This window comes from Apodemus sylvaticus, chromosome 6, assembly GCF_947179515.1.
Source record: "Apodemus sylvaticus chromosome 6, mApoSyl1.1, whole genome shotgun sequence".
Classification (NCBI taxonomy): domain Eukaryota; kingdom Metazoa; phylum Chordata; class Mammalia; order Rodentia; family Muridae; genus Apodemus; species Apodemus sylvaticus.
The window spans coordinates 18,424,076-18,442,568 of NC_067477.1; positions in this window are offsets into that span (position 1 = coordinate 18,424,076).

Below are 18,493 nucleotides of genomic sequence, written 5' to 3' on the forward strand. Positions count from 1 at the left end.
AATTAGTGCCTTAATTAATTAATTAAAAAAGCCATTATTTTGGCATGGCAAGATGGATCAGTGAGTTGAGGCCCTTGTCACCGTGACTGATAGCCTGAGCTTGACCCCAGGTAATCACATGTCGAAAGGAGAGAGACTCCTGGAAGTTGACCTCTGACCTCCACATGGATGTCACATGACACTCATCCCCAAAATAAACAAATAAGTGAGATTTCCAAAAAGAGATTTTTTTTTAAACAAAGTGACTTGTTAACCATTTTAAACATTATCTTTATTATTTTATGTAGTTTTGGCTGCATGTATGTCTGTGTATCCGAATGTGTGTCTGGTGCCTGTGGAGACCAGAAGAGGCTGTCAGATCGCCTGAACTGGAGGTACAGATCTTCATGAGCCATCATGTGGATGTTGGGAATTGAACTTGAGTCCTCTGTGACAGCAGCCCATGCTCTTGACCGCTGAGCCATCTCTCCAGTCATGACCAGCCATGTCTGCAGCCTCCCAAATGCTGTGATTATAGCCTCATGTCAACATGCCTGTCCCCAAATCATTGCTTTATGTTCATGAGAGAAATGGTTGTAACTTACACAAGAAGACTATCCACAGGGCTGCTCCAGGGTACTGGTCTTGGAACCAGAAAAGAGCTGGGTGTTATTGTCCCTGTCTCGGGAGGTTTTGGAGATTGAAAAGGGGACAGGTGACTTGGATATCCCGGGATGTCTGGAGACCCATCAGCTCCTGGTCACCTAGAAGCAGCTCTGGCAAGGGCAAGTGACTTAGCACACTAGGTCGGATTCTCAGAGTGAACACTTCTGAGCTGGGTTTTGTAGGTGAGTAGGAGTTCTTTTCAAGTCAACAGGTAGGAGACAGTCCATGGTCAGCACACAGAGGGGTAAAGGGTCCCACAGCCTCCGCCTTCTCAGTTGCAAAGTTTTGAGGGAGGGACAGAGGCCTCCTTTGTAATAAGTAAAATAGGTCGGTATTCAGTTGCCAGAATCATGGAAATATTCATTTCTTCTTAAATGTTCCGAAAGATTCATGTCTTCTGTCGGCACCAACAATAACATACGATGTGAAATGCCACCGGCCCTGGCCCCACGTCCAGCCCCGTGACGTCCAATTAGAAATGAGCGTTGATTTCAGATTTATCAGATTCCAGTTTTGACTTTTGTCCAGGAGGGAACAGGGATCCAGTGTTGTTCCAGGCTTATATTTCACCTTCCCGAGGAAGGAAAGGAAAGACACACGTCGTCTTGACAGGATGCAGAGCTGGGCTCCGAGAGAGGCGCCCTATTTCATAACAGGACCGCTGTCTCCAACAACCCCGCCCTGTGGGTGCTGGTTAGTCTCTGGGCCCCGTCATGCCCGAGATGTGAAATAGAATGGGCCGCTGGCAGGCCCAAGACGGAGGGCATCTGCCAGCTGGGGGCTACGCGGGCTTGGCTCCCGGTGCTTGTCCTTTTAAGCCAGAGCGGGGAGCTGGGAGGGACTGGGGTTAGGAAACCTTCAAATTAGCCACAGTTGCCTTTGCCAGAGAAGAATGGTGGCTGCTCTTCCTGGGAAGTGGGGGCAGTGGAGCCTCCAGAACGCTTCTCCTTTCTTTGAGCTGTTCTCCATTCCAGGAGATTTTTTCCTCCCCAGGGGACAGGGCCTGCTAGGATGGACCTTAGATATGGGAGACAAGCAGTCTACCACTGAGCTAAATACCCCCAGTCCTTGTTTTTATGTTGTCTGCCTCTGTTTTTTGAGAAAAGGTATGGCTACTTAATTCTGACTGTCCCTGGATTCATGTTGTAACCCAGGCTGGTCTTAAACTTGTGATCCTTTGGCCTCAGCCTTCTGAGTGCTGGGATTACAAGTGTGCACCACCCCACAGGAACAAGGCTCAGGTGCTATTAATAACAAAAGTAGCCCTCCAATACTCACACACACAGACACACAGACACACATGGACGCATACCACACAGACACAGACACACTCACAAACACACCAGATGTACACACACACAGAGACACAAGACACAGGCATACACAGACACACAAAAACAAGTGTACACACAGGCACACATGGACATATATAGGCACACACAGGCACACACAGAGACACAGATATACACACAGACAGGAACACACAGAGACACAGACATACACACAGACATAGACACACACAGTCATACACGGACATACACACAGATACACAAGCACAGAGACATAGACACACACAGACACACAGATACACACACAGACACACAGACACACAGGCACACACAGACACACACACACACACACACACACACACACACACGGTCCATCCAGGAGTTGGGCTGTAGAGAGACATGGATTTGGGATGACTCTGTCCCTCATTTTCTGTGGGATCTTGGAACTGTTCTCAATGCTGGGTTCCTCCTTGTTAGCAGATAGGCAGATGTGGACACAGGCAGGGTTGTGTGTGTTCTAATCCCATGTCTGCGACTCAAGCCCACAGACTTGGGAAGATGGCTAGTCCTGGGGCCGAGGGAGAGGCGCAGTAGAACCAGGTGGTATCCATGTGTCTTTCCTATCTTTACCCCTGTGGCCAGTGCCAACCTTGGGCTTGGTGCAGGACATAGGGCAGGTGCCCAGAGCAGCCCCTGTCACGCATTATCTCAATTATGGCCACCTCTCTTATGGAGCGTCTATCTCTGAGGGGCGCAGCATGCAGCTCGTACTTAGAGGTATTCTGGAAGGAGGAGGCAGAGATCTTGTCTACCCACTTCGTCGAGGTTATGAGATCCTGGTTGGAGCAATCTGGATCTGGGACAGCAGTGACAGAAATCCAGCCCTCAGGAAGAAGGGTGACCCTAGCGGCTGTGTGGCCTGCCCGAGATCACACTGATGGTGGCAGGATGGGAGCACACACAGGGTCACCTGATCCTGTCCCAGAGAGATAAACACTGGAGGGCATTTCCTTCAAATCAAAGAATGAACCCTACTCCTCTTAATTAAGGGGCATTTGGGACACACACCCTTTCTGATTTTCCTGGGACTGTCATTCAGAAGAGGGACCGTCTCTGGGTGCACCCTTATCAGGAGGCAGCTGTGAGCCCAGCTGTGAGCGCATCTTTTAAAAGTCCTTTGCAAAGGTTTTTTCAGTATCTCACCAAGGCCCCAAATTTGCCCACACACCTGGGAAGTTCAGATTAGCACATCAGCAGGCCTTTTATAAACCCCATCCAAAAGCAATGCTGTCTTATAAGTTAGTAAAAAGGACTTCAGTGAGTGAGCATAGCCAGAGGGGGCGGCAAGCCGGGAGAGAGGCTTGCCTCTGGAGGGGTTGGGGAAATCTTCCTGACAGGGCCTGGAATCCGAACATTCACGTTTGGGGAGAAAAGCCTGCTAATCCTTAGTAGAATTCACCCTTTAGTTGGATGGAGGGTTAAAGCGATCTACACCCTCCTTTTTATTTGACAGACCAGGAAACTAAGTCTGGGAGATGGGAAAGGTAAGTGAAGATTCTGTGTCCAGTAAACACACGTTCTCCTTACTTTGGGCTGCACGTTGACAGCCTCTGCCAGCAGGGGGCGCTCCTTCCCTCATGCGCAGGTGCTGGTGGGCGTGGCTCATACCAATTCTCTTCCAGGATGAAAGGTTTCCTGCAGGGGTTTGTACAGGGGTTTGTACATTGAGCCAAAGAGCCTTGTCGGGCATCAGTGGGAGGAGGTCCTTGGTCCTGTGAAGGCTCAATAGATGCCCCAGCGTGGGGAAATCCGGGGGGGGGGGGTGGGTCGTGGGAGTGGGTTGGGTGGAGGAGCACATTCTTGGAGGCAGGGGGTGGGAGGACGGGTTGGGGGTTTTCGGGGAGGGGGAGAAGCGGGAAGGGGTATAACATTTGAAATGTAAATGAAGAATGTATTCAATTAAAATGTAAATAAAGAAAATTTTATTTTTCTTTAAAATTTAAAATTTTATTTTTTCTAATAAAAAAAAGAAATGAAAAAAAAAAACCATAAAAGAGTGGTGGCTTCCACAGTTGGTGGCCCCAGTCAGTTCCTCTCTATCTGCTTGGTGATTGTGGTCAACAAAAATATCTGTCTTTAGACCCGGCAATGGCTCTCGGGAAAACAGACCTTGGAGCATTATTTGAGAAAATCCGAGATTCGGACGAAGAAGCCTCAGATTCCCTTGTGAAATGAAAAGTGGCAAACACCCCCTTCTGTTAGTGGGCAAATTCAACGAAGGCCTCTTCGCGGAAAACAGGCTGTGTCTACGCAGAAAACTGGGCAGGCAGGCCTATCTCAGGTGTCCTGCCTGGCAGTCTGGGCTCCTATCTGTATTTATCTAAAACTTCGGGCCTGTCATGGGTTGCAGAGGCTTGTGCTGGGCTTTTCGGCATTTTTATAATTACATATGCCTGTTTGTGTATCCCTCACACGCCTGGATAAGTCTGAGCCTCACGTCAGAAAGTTTACAGTGCAAATCTGCCTCAGGTAACCATTCCGCCAATGTCTGCACCTACCCAGCTGGCCTCGCACTATGTATGTGTGTGTGTGTGTGTGTTGGGGGGGGGGTGTTGACTGTTCATTCTGCAGCTGGCACCAACTTTGTAATCAGCTAAGGTGGGGCGGGGATGGGCATCTGGCTCAGTCTATAACGCGTGAAGACCATTCCTAGCATGGATGTAAAAGCAGCTTCCATAACCCCCAGCTCTGAGGAGGAAGACGCAGAGGATCCTGGGGGCTTGCTTAGACTATGGGCGAGCTTTGGGTTCAGTGAGCGATTCGAAAAGTAAGATGGAGAATGACCAAGGAAGATACGCCATGCTAACCTCTGACTTGTATACATGCACGCTCGTCATCTGTGTACACACGCGCGTGCACACACACACACACACACACACACACACACACACACACGAGATACACCAAGCGAGAGACAAAGATGAAGAGACCACCCTAAGCCCCGAGGTGGATGCTGAATAAAATCTGGAAGCACTGTCAACATACACTCACCCGGGGAAAGGAACACAGACCGACCGCATCTTGTACCTGAAGGTCGTGTCACAGCGTGTCGAGCTAGAACCAGCAAGGCTGTCCTGGGTTGGCCCAGGGGTCTTGGTTTGGATCCCAGGGTGCACTGAGCCACCCTTTCATAGCACTGAGGGGAAGGTTAGTGGCGCGGGAGCAGGGTGAGAGCAGGCTGCGGCCAGCCTCTCCCCAGGCATTTGTGGCCCTTACTTCAAGGCAAAGATGTTCAAAAGGACCTTTCCCGGCACTGGCTCCTCCGCAGTCACAAGAGGCAAATGTCAAACAGATGTCCTGGGAGAGTGGAAGAGAGAAACAAGAAGCACATTAGAGAGCTAACAACTCCAGACCAGGGGAGGGTGCGGGTCCCGTGGGCACGCGGCCGTCCGTCCGCTCCGGTTGATTCTTTACACCGCGTACTTAGAACCTGCCTCCCAGGTCTCCGTGCAGTTGGTTATGAGGAGAAGGGGAGAGGGAGGGGCCTTATTTGGATAAAGTGGTGGGTGATAGCTCAGTACTTAAAGCTCCCCAGGGCCTGGCAGCCACCCATTGTCCAGTTGCCACTCTCCTGCCTCACACTGTCATATGCACTGAATGCCGACTTTCTCCTGACTCTCCAGCACCCCACTCTCCCAGCCCTGCTTTCTAATTTTTTAAAAGATTTATTTATTTTATTTATATGAGTACACTGTAGCTGTCTTCAGACGCACCAGAAGAGGGCGTCAGATTTCATTACGGATGGTTGTGAGCCACCATGTGGTTGGTTGCTTGGATTTGAACTCAGGACAGTTGGAAGAGCACTCACCCACAGGAGAGATTTTGAACCCTCTAACCAGGCCTGCACAGTGTCCCTCATTGCTTTGTCCTGGTTCCTCAGTCCCAAACCCTTTGGAGGCAGACTGTCGCCATGCCATCTGTGGCTTGGAGGGGCAGACTCAGTGGTGAGGGTCCCCACGGGTGAAAATTTCATCCCAAAGCAGTATCATGGAGGTCTTCCTGGAGGAGGGGACCCACTAGGAGCCTGCTGTGCGGGATCTGCTTAGGAGAAGAGAGTGGTAGCCCACTTTTGCAGATAACCTTACACAAGGCCACACCCACCTCACTTCACACGAAGGAATCTAGCACCATTTCACTCCCAAGGCCCAGAGAGGCTCTCTAGCTTGCCCTGGGTCCCACCCCAAGTCAGGGGTGTCTTGCATTTAGCGTTAGTGTTTGCGATGGAGCCCAGGGCCGTGCCCCAGATCCTTCTGCGTTCTCTGAGTACACTAACAACGCGCTCACCGATTTCCAGTCCTTATATCGCTCGGCGTTTTTACCGAGCCTGAGGGTAGATTGCCAGCCCTAGTTTAAGATCTTTTATCAGTTTGTATGGAAGAGAACAGTGCTAGCCCTGGATCCTGCCGCTACGAGCGGAACTCCAGGGCTGGTTCTCAACTCCTCCAGGGTGAGCACCCTGCCTGCTTCTGAGAATCTGAGGGCATCGCCTCTCCCTGCCCCAACTCCCTGGATTTGACGCTTTGGTAGGATGGAGGCCCTCCTGAACCCTTCTCTCTTTTTCCTGGTTCCCTGCCTATACATTCCTCTGCCCGCTGCCAAGAAGGGCTGGCTGAGCGGGTGTTTCTGCACTGCAGTGTGAATGTGTGTCCCTGTGCATGCTTGTGTGTGTGTGTGTGTGCACACTCTCTCCTGTTTGTGAACACACGAGGAGTGCCCATAGGCAATGACGCTAAGGACACCGTACTTGGCTTTCAAGCTGGCAAATGGCTTGAGAGTTTGGATCTAATGCAAGGCACATCCCATTCTAGGGCAACAGGTAAGAAAAGCAAGATTTTCCCGGCCTGTCAGCGACTTAGCTGAAGCCCCGCCTCTCTCTTGTGATTGGTTATGAGGGGAAGATTGGCAGCCTAGTGAATCTTCCTTGTGAACTTGGGTCGTGCTCTGTAACTTCACTGGGCTGTGGTGTGATGGTGAACAAAGATGGCTCTTAGCCCAAAGCCTTCTTGGAGCGTCAAACAAAACACCATGGGTTAAGGTGCATCCGAGGCCGCACCATTTATACAGAGCACATCCGCTTCTCGTGGTCCCAGAGGTTGGATGTCTGAGGCCGAGAGATTTGATTTTGATGCTCGTGAATGGTGGTAGAGCCAAAGGACAGCCCTAGTGGGGGAGCTGGGGAACGGACAAGAACTCCTTATGTCAGAAACGACTTCTGAGATAAGTACGGTGACACCTGCTCAGTCCATTTAGGACTCCTGCCCGTCCGTGATCTACTGACGCACAGGCACCCACACCGACCCCCCAGCCCCCACGGTGTATAAAACGACCCTTTCTCCAGGAGACAACCCCTGCTCCCGATCAGGTCCTAGAGTGGGGCAAACTGTTGCTTCCCAACACCAGAGGTGAGGCCACACTCAAGGAAAGACTACACGTGGGGGGGATCCAGAGTCGTCCGTGGGAGGGATCCAGAGTCTTCCGTGGGCTCTCCCTGAAAAGGCTAGGCCAGCAGTCCTCGGCGAGTACTTTGAGACTGGCAGTACAGGGACCCTCTAGCCCTGTGCAAAAGTTGCCAGGCACCTGGAGGGCAATTAGCACCAGGGCCACTTGTGGGCAGAAGGGGACCCCTTCTCTGCCCCCGACACCAAGCCTGGGGACAGGTGTCTCTTTACTCTTGTTGATACTCTCCACAAGAAACGGAAGCTGCCCTTCCCCTTGCCTTTAAGCACCGGCCCTTTGGTGGTCTATTGCCTCTCCACAAAGTGATTTAGAAAGTGGTTCCGTTTGCTAACGAGGTCTGTTAAATTGATTGTGCACCCAGGCCATCCTGCAGAGCCACCATTTCTCCTGCCTTTTCCCTGCGTGCATGGAGACACACCCACTAGAGACACATCCACTAGTGTTGACCTGACTTAAGTCGTACTAAGTCTGAGGCCAAAGAAGGAATGGAATCCTTATGGAGACCCACCTGGCTACTCTCTGCCAAGGTGGCCCAGGGCATGGCAGGCAGGAAAACCAACGTGCTGATAACTGTTGCTGAAAGTCTTCATGGATTCATCTTTTAATCAACCCAGTGAGGTCAGGAGTATTATTATTTTCTTTTAACAGACAAGAAATAAAAGGCCCAGAGTGGTCAAGTAACTTGGTTAAGGACTCACAGAGCATAACTGATAAGGCTGGGATTTGAACCTGCACACGAACCTTCTTCTCTTCTCTCCTCTCCTCTCTTCTCCTCTCCTCTCCTCTCCCCTCCCCTCCCCTCCCCTCCCCTCCGCTCCCCTCCCCTCCTCTCCCCTCTGCTCCCCTCCCCTCCCCTCCGCTCCCTTCCCCTCCCCTCCCCTCCCCTCCTCTCCTCTTCTTTTTGAGACAAGGTTGTCATGCAGTCTTAATCTTATCAGACCTTCTTGTCTCAGACTACTAAGGGCTGGGACATAGGCATATACCACCATAGTCATTAGTCATCTTGGAACCTTTGTGTGTGTGTGTGTGTGTGTGTGCACATGCATATACACGAGTGTATGAGCGAATGTTCTTTCAGTATCAAGGGAATATTTCTCTATCCCTGATGTAAATTGCTAATTCTTTCCTCATTTTCTGGTTGACCTCTGACATTACTTTCCCAGTTCAGTTTTTAAGTATATTTGTGAAGGACTCCATGAGGTGGCTCGGTCACTAAAGGTTTGCTTTGTAAGCACGGAGATCTGAGTTTGATCCTTAGAATCTGCACAGATGCCAGGTGTGGAGACACATTTGTAATCCCAGCACCGGGAAGGCAGAAAATGGCGGAACTCTGTGAATTCAATGCCGGCCACTTCCAGGGCAGCCAGGGATATAAAGTGAGACCATCTCAAAAAACCAAACAGCAGTGGAAGTTGTTCTCTGACCTCCACACACAGGCATGCACACATGAGCTACACACAAATGCACATGTACACATGCTTCACGAGAAGCTACTAGTTCGTTATGCTGTTTGAGTCGTATATCCTTGGAGAGAGGACTTTGTCATTTTTGCAGTTATATATAAGCATGCTGTGGGGGTTGTTTTGTTTGCCTTATTTTTATTTTATTTTATTTTATTTATATGAGTGCACTGTAGCTATCTTTAGACACACCAGAAGAAGGCATTGGATTCCAATACAGATGGTTGTGAGCCACCATGTGGTTACTGAGAATTGAACTTAGGACCTCCAGAAGAGCAGTCAGTGCTCTTAACCACGGAGACCCTTTTTTTTTTTTTTTTTTAACGTTTTAAGGCTTTTTAACATACACATTGGGTTCATCTGGAATTTATTTTGCTATTTAGAATGAGATGTGCTCAGTCCTTTTTCTTTGTCTTGTTTTAGGGACAGGATAACACACAGCCCATAGTAATGCCCTTGAACTCACTACGTAGCAGAAGATGACCACAAACTCAGATTCTAGGTCCCCAGAGCTGAAGAGCTGGACCAGGCTTGGGACACATGCAGGAAGGATGCTGGGATGGGTAAGGCGACCGTTTTTAGGAATGACCAGTCTGGTGCTCAGACAGAGCTAGAGAAAGGGGGCCACGCCACTGGGTCTTAGGCCCGATGCTCACGTGAGGATGAGGATTTTCAGGGTGTGGAGGGCAGAGCATAGAGAAAAACTTGTCTGAGGGGTCTCCTGCCTAGACCGGCCTGGAGCTCACTGTGCAGCCGAGGCTGGCCTTGGACACGATCTTTGTGTCTGGAATCACAGGTGTGCTGTCCAAGTCTCCCAAGTGCTCGTGACATCCCCGAGGCTTTTGTCTCAAAGCTCGGTTAGTGTCTTCCGGAGACCCTAAGCATAAACGCGGCAAAGAAAGGCAAACTGCACATTTCATTCCTGCGTCTCACAGGGGACTCTAGTGACTCTGGAAAATGTCCCTGGTCAGAGGGGCTGGGCAGGAAGGTGCAGGCGGAAGACCGGGGGTCTGGCTTCTTCTGGAAGCGTCTTTGTGTGTGGAGGGGAACAGCGGGGGCGCGCCCGCCCTTTCTCCTGTTGTCTGATCCTGCTTTCCTCTTCTCATCTGTCTTTCCCAGCCTATGAATGAGGTCAGGGACACTCGGGGGGCTCAGGTGATTTAGAATACTCAAGACTCGGAGGCACAAGGGAGCTGGTCTTTGAAAAGTTTCTGATCCCTCGCCAGAGCCTGCTCCTACCTTGTCTTTTCCTGAAATTTTGCTCGCAGGCCTGGTTTGTCTCCAGGCTGCTGCTGCTGCTGCTGGCTGATCAAGCACCGAGCGCCCGGAGGCTCTGGACGCTGCTCTGTCTCCGCCTAGTGGCCAAAAGCGGGAATGCAGTTCTTTAAGTCCCAGGCTCTGGGTCTTCATTCATCAGAGCGCCTTAGAAGTTCACTGTCTTCTTCCTGAGAGGCTTCCTTGGGTGTTGTTTCTATCCTGGGCTATTTCCCTCCTCACACCGAGGCCCTTTCATGAGCAGAACCAACAATTGAGTCCTAGCTTCACTGCTTACCTTTAAGCCTCATTTTTTCCATCTATACAATGGGAAAGAAAAGCCAGCAATGGTCTTACTTTATAGGACAGGACTGTAATGATGCTGTATTTTTAAATGCCTACTGCATGACATTAAACAAGACTAGTGTAAAGCTAAGATTCCATCAATATATGATATATATATAATATACATTCTATCATCTATCTATCTATCTATCTATCTATCTATCTATCCATCCCATACTGGATATGTGCATGTGTGTGTGTGTGTGTGTGTACAGCCTCATGTGCAGACACAGAAGCCAGAGCAGGATCCTCCTCCTATCACTCGGTGCCTTACTGTCTAAAGACAGGGTCTCTTGCTGGATGGAAACCCACCATTTTGGTGATGTGAGCCCCCAGGTTCCTGTCTCCATGTCCCGGTAGTGGTATTACAGGTAGGCACAGCCATGCCTGGCTTTTTATGTGGGTGTTGGGCGTTTGAACTCAGACCCTCATGTTGGCAGAGCAAATTCTTACTGAGCCACCTCGCCAGCCCCCTAATATAGTGATATTAGTTCCTCCATTTATCAATTACATAACATACAGCGTAAAGTATGTTGTACATTGTAATTATTGTCGTAAAAAATTTAAATGCAGGAATCCCATCAATAGGCCAGGCTTCCATGGCACCTCACCCACAATGCCTTCAATCTATGAAAACACAGATGTCTATCCACAGTGGAACAGGCGTGCTCACAGCAGCACACGCTCTGAGAAAATTCTAGAATACATTGAAGAAGCCGCAACCCAAGTCGTGGTGTGGTGGGATCTCACAGATGCTGAGTTGGAGGACGAAGCCAGGCAGATAGAAGATATCAGGACAAGTGATGTCTCCTCGGGGTGACAGGGGCCAGCAGTCTGTGCAGTGGGGAGGGCGAGGTCACTGTGGGGGTCTGTGGTGCTCCGTCTAGCGAGTGGCTACACCTTCATGAGGTGATGTGCGGTTAGGTCTATGAGCTTTTCATCGCTTTGAGGATCCTTCAGTGAAACGCAAAGAAAGAAACCCCAGAGTAGATGCGTCTGTGGGAGTGGGCTATGGGCGATCTCTGCAGATTAAAACGAGAAAGATTTGCCACCCTAAAGGTGTTCTTTATCTCAGACTGGGGAGACGGCCCTGTTGGTAAAGCGCTTTTCATTCAAGCACAAGGACCTGAGTTCAAGTCCCAGCCCCTTCTGGCTTTTTACTCAAAAAACATTGAGACTATGTATTTTGAAATGTCATTCGCGTGACAGGCAGCGATCTTCTCAGCCGTCGTGGGTTACAGGGACTTGTTTGCCGTGCTGCAGAGAGATGGTGGCTTTGCCCGTTGGTGGCGGCGCCCAGGCTGCGTGCTTCCCACCCATTTGATGACTCTCCCTGTAGGTGCAGCGTTACCCCTCCCCCAAATGTCCCAGCAGGCAGGCTCTGCATGCCAAAGGACAACTTAATGTCATGGGTACTTTTAGGGCTCAAATGTTAGCTGCTAGGGACAGGGTGTGGGAGAATGTGACATTTAGGAAGCCCTTAGGGATTTGGGCGTAGAATCTGGAGAGGGCTGCCACCATTAGTAAGGGCAGGGTGCCTGGATCCATGAACACCCCTCCCCTGCCTTGGCAGTGATGATGGGAAGATATTCCTTGCCTTGCTTCTGTGTGGAGGAGGAAGGCTCTGCATCCTGAACTTGTTTCCTGTCACAGGTGTCTGCGGGCCACAGGTCTCACAGACCAGAGCTTCCTATGGTTGGATTCAAGGCAGAATATATGGGAAGATTTGAGAGGTGCCGACCTAGGTTAACTGGATCCGGTTGAAGTGGGGTCAGATCCGGGGCTCTACCAAGCAAGTGCTCTACCACTGTGCCCCAGCCCTCCTCAGTGCCTGAAGTTATAAGCAGAATGAATGACTTGGACTGGGTCTGGGTGGGGTGGGTGGGGTGGTGACTGTGTGGTAGCTGGGACTGGCCTATAGTAACCATTCTTCCAACATCTGTGGCATGACACTCTTTCCTGTCATCAATGTCCTGTCTTCACAACTGTTGTATGTCCAAGACCTACTAATAGGGTATTGATTGCTCCTTCCCTCCACAGCCCCATCCCTACAACCTACCTCTGAGAACCTATGAATTTTTAAGGGTTTCTTTCTTTCCTTCTTTCCTTCTTTCCTTCTTTCCTTCTTTCCTTCCTTCCTTCCTTCCTTCCTTCCTTCCTTCCTTCCTTCCTTCCTTCCTTTCTTCCTTCCTAAGATTTATTTTACTATTATATGTAAGTACACTGTAGCTGTCTTCAGCTGTCTTCAGACGCACCAGAAGAGGGCGTCAGACCTCATGACAGATGGTCGTAAGCCACCATATGGTTGCAGGGATTTGAACTCAGAACCTTTGAAAGAGCAGTCAGTGTTCTTAACCACTGAACTATCTCTCCAGCCCAAGAGAACCTATGAATTAAACTGTCCTGCCTCAAGGTCTGCAGGGCTCAGTGCTCGTGAACAGGCTGCTTCCGCTAAGGTTGGACCTGGTAATGGCTGAAACACCAGGGGTGGGGGTCAAGGTGCCCCACAGAGGTCCTGGCTGTGGCTGCCAAGGGAATACCAGAATGTCTGCACCTCACTCCTGTTCCGGGCTCTGAGCTCTGAGCTCCAGGAGGCTGTGTGCACACATGTGTGGGTACATGCATGTGCTCCGACCTGTGAGCCCACGCGCATGTGTTGGGATCAGGAGTCTGGCTGCCTGTGAGTTCACACTTGATGCCCACTGGGCCATGGAGGGACAGAGTGTGCGTCGCTGCTGGATCTCCCGGAAGGTACGCGATATTCCAGGTGCTTCTGCAAGGCGGGGCGCCAGGATACAAAACTGATTGATAAATAAACGTAGAAGAAAGAAATAATTAGAAACAATTCAGAAAATGTAGAGAGGTGCTGCTTTATTTTATGTACACAAATGTTTGTTTTCTGCTATTTCAAAAAAAATCCTATCTCAGAGTCTTTTTTAAAATTTATTTTTATGCATACGAGTACACTATTGCTCTCTTTAGTTCATGTCAGTGATTATGTGCAGAGGCCAGAGATCGACTGGAGAGATGGCTCAGTGGTTAAGAGCACTGACTGCTCTTCCAGAGGTCCTGAGTTCAATTCCCAGCAACCACATGGTGGCTCACAACCATCTGTAATGGGATCTGATGCCCTCTTCTGGTGTGTCTGAGGACAGCTACAGCGTACTCATATAAACATAATAAATAAATCTTTTTTTAAAAAAAGAGGTCAGAGATCAATGTTAGGTGTCTTTCTCAATTGTTCTTTACATTACTACTACTACTACTACTACTACTACTACTATTACTATTTTGAGGCAGGTCTTCAGAGTCTTCCACTGAACCCGGAGCTCACTGATTCAGCAAAGCTGGTCCCCTGAGTTTCAGGAATCCTCCTGTCTCCGTCTCTCTAGCATTAGGATTGTAGATGTACTACATGAGAATCAGCTTTTGATGTGGGTCCTGGGGATCTGAACTCAGATCTTTACATTTGCCACGTGAACTACTTTCCGGGTTAGCCATGACCATTGCTCCTGGAATCACTACTACCTTCATTATCTCCTCCCCTCCCCTCCCCTTCTTCTTCCTCCTCTTCCTCCTCCTCTTCTCCCTCCCTCCCTCCTTATCCTAGCTCCAGTCTCTGAGCTTCTAGGATGCCTTGCTTTCCAGGGAAGCTTAAGGGTAGACTTTCCAGGGACCCCAAGACTTTAGATTTTGCCTCCAACCAAAGCAACGCTTTGCCACAGAGTTGCTCGTCTCGGCTCCTCCAGCCTGTGAACTCTGCAACATTCTGTAGCGGAAACATCTGGGCCCCCCACCCACCCGGGTGAGCACACTGCTCAGACTGCTGTAAGTCACGGCAGCACGTCCAGGGTTTTATTGCAGTTATGAATTATGGATATGACCCGGGCTGTGCAGTTCTCATTATTTTTTTCCTACTGCAATTAAGCCACAAATCATGCCTGAGAAACGGGAGGGTGACCGAATTAGTCAGGATTCGTTCATAATAGGCTGACCCTGGAAAAGCCATCCAAGAGGGGTCAGATGTTGGCCAGGCCCCAAGAGGCTGCCTGGGAGACAAATATGTCTCCTTGCGCAGGTCCTTAGCTAATAGGCTCGGTGCATCCAACAGGCTTGTGCTGCCTGTCCGCACTTAACCCACTCAGTACCTGTGTTCAGCCTCGGTGGACTAGGGAGAGACTCACCAAGACCAGGCGAGGACAGATGCTGATGGGTCCAAGCGCTGCCAAACTGGAGATGACCTTGCTGATTCTGTGGGACTCGCTGTGAGTGGGTAGAGCTGACGACAGCATGTCCTGTCCCAGATTCTGAGGTTCAAGGGGCTTTTCATTACTCGCGACAATGTGGATTGTGTGCAGAGACTGAAAATGTTACCTGGAAAATCCGAGAGAGAGAGAGAGAGAGAGAGAGAGAGAGAGAGAGAGAGAGAGAGAGAGAGAGAGAGGAAGAGAGAGAGAGAGATTCATTACCTTTCAGTACAATAGTTTAATACAATGTCTTATTCAGTATAAATATTTAGTACGGTATGTGACTCCATCATAGGAATCGGTAGGAAAAACAATACCTGTAAGATTGGGTCCTGTCCAAAGTTTCAGGCATCCACAGGGGATCTTGGAATTATGGCCCCCGCACTACTGTCATTTTTGAAATTAACTTTTAATTGAAATATAATGGACATATAAAAGGAGTTCTCAGCTTGCTTTCAGGCTGTGCAGTGGGCACCCAGGTCAAGGGCTGCAGCTGTGGAAAGCAGTGAAGCAGGTTTCAAGGCCTCCTGGAGCCCTGGAGCCATGACAGGGCGGTACAGATGTCGCCGCACTGCTAAGGAAGACAAGGTCCAGGCACAGCCAAGCTGCTCTGTAGACTGGACGCTGCTTCTGGGGCCACAAAGCACGGGGGTAAGGGTCGGGGTTGGGGGAGAGTCTGTGTGGCCATCTGATTCAGCAAAGCTTTTGATGTGGGTATTCACGTGGAAAACACAGTTGTCACATGCTAAGTAACATGTACTGTGTAACATGTACCGGTGACTGCAATTCTCATTCCCATTCTTCTTTCAGCCACTCTTGCTCTTCTTATTGTTTGTTATTCTGCGTCTGGAAGCTCAGTGCTGTGACAGGGATAAAGGCGGACTGTCTTGGGGGTGTGGCATTAACCTAAGGAAACCCCATCAGACCGCAAGCCACGCCCCCATGTCTATTGCAAGCCACTGGGTTCCGGGTGGCGTCCAAACTCCTAGTTCTTGCTATACCTCCACTGTACTGATCAGAATTCTAGGTTAAAAGCAGAAAAAACTCACTCTGCTTATCCTGAGGAAGACAGGGGATTTTATATTTTCGGTTGTGAGCCTAGCCATTAATGGCTGAACCATCTCTCCAGCCTGAGACAGGGGATTTTAAAAGGACGTTGGCAGGCTGGGACTACAGCTTAGCCGTGAAGCTGTAAACTTCCCTAGTATGGCAGGTTTCCATCTGAAGGCCTGGATGCTGTTCCCAGCATCAAATAAACCAAGTATGGCAGCACGCACCTGTAATCCCAGTGCCAGAAGAGTAGAGGAAGAAGGGTCACAAGTCCAAGGTTAATAGAGGGTTTGTGGCCAGCCTAGTATACACGAGAACCTATCTCAGAAAGCAAAAACAACAGAAATATTAGCAGCACTCAGAATTTTGTGGGGAGCCAGGAGTATATAGGCTTGGAGGATTCTGCTGCATTGGAGAGACTGGTGCCACTATCAAAAAACCAGACACAGCAAGCTGGTGTGACATTGCTGGCCAGTGAGTCATTACTGGAGCCCCTGCTAACCAAGCAAGCTGGAGTCTCCGGGGTGAGTCTAAAGCCATCTTTACATCACCCTATGGCTATGTCTGGAAGATTCAAAGTCATCTCCTGGTGGTGACCTAGCTGCAAGGGAGTCTGGGGAGGACTTGCTGGGGAGCCCATGATCTTTTGAGGAGATTCGGAAGGAGTGTGCAAAACCTCTGAGCAATTACATCTCATCACATGTCCATGCTCTTATGAAGCCCTGGGTGGGTTTTGGCATAGATTCACTGCCCTGTTTCCCTCATGTGGCTGTCTCTGCCCTCATTCCCTGTCAGCTCTTGCCGGTCTCCCCTCCTCAAAGCTTTGTCTACTTCTGGCTGCTCCTTTGTCTCCCAGGTCCCTATCCAGGAATCTACCTCAGCCCACGAAAGCCAATGGCTCCGTCTGTTCCTGGGCCTATCGTCCCTCTACCTGGGTGACAGGGCAGACTGTGCATTTCCTACTTCAGGCTCCAGCATGTGAACGATGAATTGGCACACAGCAGGTGCACTGCTCAGGTGTGTGAAGAGTGACTAACCAAGTCCACGTCCCACTGTCCAGAGCTGGGTCTGAGGCCCAAGGCTTGTCAGGTAGCTCTCCATAGCCATATTGATTTCCCTCCATTCCCCAAAGAAAAGAGCACACAAGACCCTTCAGCCCAAGACAGCACCCAGGGCCAACAGCAAAGGAGAAAGACCCAGCAAGAGGCAGGGGCTGGCTCTCTAGTCACATGGAAGATGACTGTTTTCATGCTAAGCACATTTTCCTACCAGAGAGTGTGGAAGGATGTGGCAGGCTGGGTTCATTTGTCTCCTCTGAGGGGAAGGCGTGCTGTTGGCACGGCCTACGTGAGAAGCACGCAGTGGATAATTAGAAGCGAAGCCTTGGATGTTTTTATAATGAGTCCAGGCACTTTCCACTCAACTGACATTCCGCTGCTCAAATCAACGTCATCCTCATGTCTAATGGCAAGTGACAGTGTTTATATAAAAGAGAGGAACAAGAGGAGACATATGGACCCCACGCGTCCAGCCCGTCTGCCTTCCGGAGCCTACGTCTCCACTTCTCCTTGCCTCTGCTGTCAAGCTGGGTCACGGTGGGTGAGAACTGGGACTCCAGAGGCCAGTGACATCTGCACGAGAGGTCAAAGCCAGAGGATGGAGGCCAGCCTCGGGGAGGGGTTGTCGGTGTGTGTGTGTGCGTGTGCGTGTGCGTGTGTGTGTGTGTGTGTGTGTGTGTGTGTGTGTCACTTCTTACACACTCATTTCACCTTACAGCTTTCAATACAAAAGCACCCACAATTTAAAAGGCAGTGGATCCCTTCCATCAATAGCTTCTATTCTCCCCTAAGTACCCCGCAGCCCTGCAGTGGCTGGACCATCTGACCGGCAGCCCCCCACTCCCCCAGGGGTGGGGTCTAAGCACTTTCATCCCGGATCTTTCCTCCTTCATTTCTTCCCACCTCTGCCTTTCCTTCCTATCCTGCCTTGGCCTCAACTTTGAAAATCTTAAATCTTTGGACTCAATCACTTTAAGGAAACATTACCTAGGCCTACAATCCCAGACCCTTGGGAAGCTGAGGCAGGAGGATTGCCAGCCCAAGGTTCTCCTGGATAACAGCATGGGTTCCATACTAGCAGAGGGAACTCAGTGAGGTCCTGTCTCAAATGTGGGGTTTTTTGTTTGTTTGTTTTTTTTTTTTTTGTGTGTGTGTTTTGTGCGTGTGGGTTTGCAAATACATATACCCGTGTGAGTGCAGGCAGAGAGCAGAGCAAGATGTCTGGAGTCCTCCCTCAAGCCTTACTGCCTTGAGACAGAATCTCTTACCAAACCAGAAGCGCTCCTTTTTTGGCTAGGCTGGTTAGCCAGTGAGCTCTCTGGGGATCTGCCGGTTTGCCCTGTCCCCTCAATGCTGAGCCACAGGAACGTGTAGCGTCCTCTAAGATTTTTGTCTGGTTCTGGGAATTTGAGCTCCTGTCCCCATTATCTTCACATTTGTGAAGTAAATACTCCCGCTCACTGAGCAATCTTCCCGGGGCTCACCTCAAATCTTTTAAAAAGGAAAAGAGGCTGGGAGTGTAGCTCAGTGGTGGGATGCTTGCCTGGTCCGGGCAAGGCCCTGGGGTCCTTCCTCAGCACCATGATGAAAAGAAAGACAAGAAAAAGGAACTAATTTCCTGGCAACGA